Source organism: Eubalaena glacialis, chromosome 6 (genome assembly GCF_028564815.1).
Source record: "Eubalaena glacialis isolate mEubGla1 chromosome 6, mEubGla1.1.hap2.+ XY, whole genome shotgun sequence".
Lineage (NCBI taxonomy): Eukaryota > Metazoa > Chordata > Mammalia > Artiodactyla > Balaenidae > Eubalaena > Eubalaena glacialis.
This window is the reverse complement of record NC_083721.1, coordinates 69,128,776-69,132,355: the sequence shown is the minus strand read 5'-3', so window position 1 is coordinate 69,132,355 and position 3,580 is coordinate 69,128,776. Positions and strand designations below refer to the sequence as shown.

General features: G+C 40.8%; 1 pseudogene; it reads right to left on the bottom strand.

Annotated features, from left to right (window-relative positions):
* Positions 1 to 1,716: 1,716 nt before the first annotated feature.
* LOC133093364 (SRA stem-loop-interacting RNA-binding protein, mitochondrial-like) lies at positions 1,717 to 2,048 on the bottom strand (annotated as a pseudogene).
* Positions 2,049 to 3,580: the final 1,532 nt, after the last annotated feature.

The window sequence follows — 3,580 nt, the reverse complement described above, 5'->3', positions numbered from 1 at the left end:
AGTAAGTCTTCTTGCTTCCTCAGCAGAATATGCTAACAGAAACTGGCAAGAAGGAGGGGCTGTGGAGGAACAAATGGGTGTGTACAAGGCGTCGTGCTGGAACAAGAGTCAAACTTCCCTGCGTTCTTGTTGAGCTTGGTTCCGTCCTGTTGCATCTGAAGTATGAAATCCGAAACCACAACCAGAGAGTTTCCCAATGTTTAACTTCTAACAAAAACTTTATTTTTTAAAGGAATATTTTTTTAATAATGTCAAGGCTGATTGTTTAAAGTGGACTTGACTTTATAAAGAAAGTAAAAGATCTATCTGGAGAACCTTGGCTGGATGTTTGTATTTTACTTTTATTTACATTTCTAGAACTGCTTAAAATACAGAAAAACACAAAGGATAAAACAATAAATACCTATATTCCTATCATCCAAAATTAAAACTTTTAACATTTGGTCATGTTTGTTTCCCTTTTTTTTTTTTTTTTTGGTAGTTGTTTTCAAGAAATAAACTATTGATATCACAAGTTCCCCACTCCCCAACCCCCAATCTTGCCCTCCACACTTGTAAGCTACATTGTGAGTTTGGTATCCTTCTAGCCCATTTTTTATACTTTTATTTAGTGTGTTTTTAAAAATCTACTTAAATTTTATGCTAAACATGTACTCTATATTATGCTTTTTTTCTACTCAATATATTTTTCAGTCATTCCATGTTGATACACAGAGAGATCAATCTAGTTCATTTCCTTTAAGTGTTATTCTGTGATAGATCTATTTGTCGATCTACTTATCTCTATCTATTTATCTATCTACCGTTTATCCATTCCCTCTGAGTGCTATATACTATTCCATATTTTACATACTTATTCCCCTATTGATGAAGACTTTGGTTGTTTCCAGTTTTTTACCCTTATAAACAAGAGGCATTTTTTTTTCCTTTTGTACATGTGTGAGGGCTTTTGCAGGCAAATTATCTAGAAGAAAAACTTGTTTTGTGTGAATATTTATTTGTATTATTTTATTCAATTTTTGGAATGTGTAACACATACACATGATAAAAATGTTCAAAAGGAACAAAAGAGTCTCCAATATAAGAGTGTTCCCTGCATTGGCAGGTGGATTCTTAACCACTGTGCCACCAGGGAAGTCCCTGGAATGCCTTTATCTATGTATTGAGAAAAATAGCAAATGTGGATATGGTGCTCACTCAAGAGGCCACAAGTCATCTTAAGACTTTGGCTCAGCTCTGGCCACACATAATCCTTGACATCTTTCTCTGACCTTCTCAAGTCAGGTCCCCTCATATCCAGGACTCGAAATGTTTTTCAAGGTCACAGCCTATTTTTACCTCTCTGTTCACCAACTAGTCAAGGTGATCCTTATCTAATCTCCCCAGTGGTCAGCCATGGGGAAAGCAGCATATCTTCTGTTCTCTTTCTAGTGTTTATGCTCTGTTACTCTCAGATATTCCCTCTTGATTCTCAATAATTACTTTTAGAAACAAAAACTGCCCCAAAGCAAATGTTGCTTTTATCCTACTATATATCCTAGTTATTTTCAAGGTAGTGTGGATACCTCTGACTGACTGGGTAAGAGTCACATACAAGGAACTGCAGAAAAGAAAAGCTCAACAGTTAATATCTCTGTGTTAATTATTTAATTAATTAAACACACATTTATTTATTTTTTTAAGTTTTGTTTACTTTGTTTATACGCAGTGATGGTCTCAAAACTCTTTCTCTTCATCAGATGTTTGATCCCCTTGTAAAGCTTTGGGTTTTTGAGTTTGAACATGGTGCTTTACTCCATCAATAACATGATTTTCCTGCTGTAGTGCATTGTGAAGCTCTTCTGAAGAAAACTGGATCCAACCCATACCTCTGTGAAAGCCAGTCTCTTTGTCAAAAGGTACGGTGCACTTTCCTACATGGCCAAATTGTGCAAAGTGTTCTCCCAGCTCACTCGTGGCCGCAGTCCAGGGAATTTTTCTAAGATACGCAATGGCCAGCGGATGTTCGTTGGCAGCGTCGTAGCACTCTTCGCTGCCGAAGCCGCCATCTTTAGATTAATACACATTTATTTTTAAGTACCTTTAAGGTTGTATTATTGGATTTTTGGGGGGTATCAATTATTCAGGCTATGTTTATAGAGCTTGACATTCTCACATGCCCTATATTTCTTGTCTGTGAGTTCATCTTCCACAGGAATTATCTTTTATGGGAGATGTCCCTTGTGGGGGGCTGGGTTGTGGGTGGTTGCCTGTACTGGGTCATATGGGGTGCATAGTCCCCAGACGAGGTCTTATTTTGCTCTTGGCTTATGACTCTTAACTCGTGAAGATATTGAGAATTTGGGCTTATCTCCAGATTTTGGTACAGGCCTGGGGCTTTGGACTTCCCCAGCTAACTGTGCTTCCACCCATGGCTGGGGTGAATGTATGGCTACATCACTTACTATACACCCCATCATTTCCACTCCTAGGTATTTACCTAACAGGGGTGAAAACAAAGACTTGTGTACAAATGTTCATAGCTGCATTGTTCATGATAGCTCAAAACTAAAATGACCCAGATGAATAGATTTAAAAAATTGTAGAGATTATCCAGCCTCATGGTCACATGAGATGCTCCCTTTGTCTCTCTGCTTCAATTTCCAACCGGTAAAACATCCATAACTCAACAAAGATTCCTCTTTCCAGCACAACAGGATGCCAGAAAGTTCCATATATCTGTACATTTACAAGTGGGTGGACTGAAATACATAGAGGAGGCTGAACTGTGGGAACAGAGGAGGCAGTGACTGTGATCCTGGATCCCTGGCTGCAACAGCTGAGCCTGCTGCCCCAGAAAAGCCAGTAGCAGCTGGGGAGGTGGCACACATGCCTGTGGCCTCCCAACCCCAGCAGTGCACACAGCCACAGGGAGCTGGGCTGCAGCAGCAGTGGGGCCTGTAATCCTGTCCCTCCAGCCATGGAGGTGCCTGCAAATCCAGATCCCTGCCTGCAGCAGTGACACCCATGAACCTAACAACCCCAAAAGTGCCTGTGACCCTGGCTCCCCCTACCCCCTGTCCCCCTGCGATGGTGAAGCCTGCAACCCAGGAAACCCCAGACAAGGTGGAGGCGCCAGCCATCCTGGAGTCCAGGTGGTGACACCAGTGACATCAGTGACACCAAAAGCAGCAAGGCACCAGAAAACCTGGAGGCACAAGCAGCTATAATGAGGGTACGTGGTGACATCTTTGGCAGAGGCAGTGAGAGTGGAAAGTGCCAATTCTCAAGTATTGGGTTGGCCAAAAAATTCGTTTGGGTTTTTCCATAAGGTGTTCTGGAAAAACCCAAACGAACTTTTTGGCCAACCCAATATAATGAGAGGCAGCTCAGTTAAGAGAAACCAGAAATGTGTTATAGTTCCACCTATTGAAAAACAAAAGAAAGGCTCCTAATTACTAATCTGGTGAATTGTTTAGAATCAAGTAAAAAAAAAAAAGCTTTACCTAAAGAAGAAAGGTGTTTGCCACTTCAAATGCACTGGCAGAGGAAAACTCATCAAGCACCGTGAAAAACCATGGTAAGACGGTATCACAAAAAG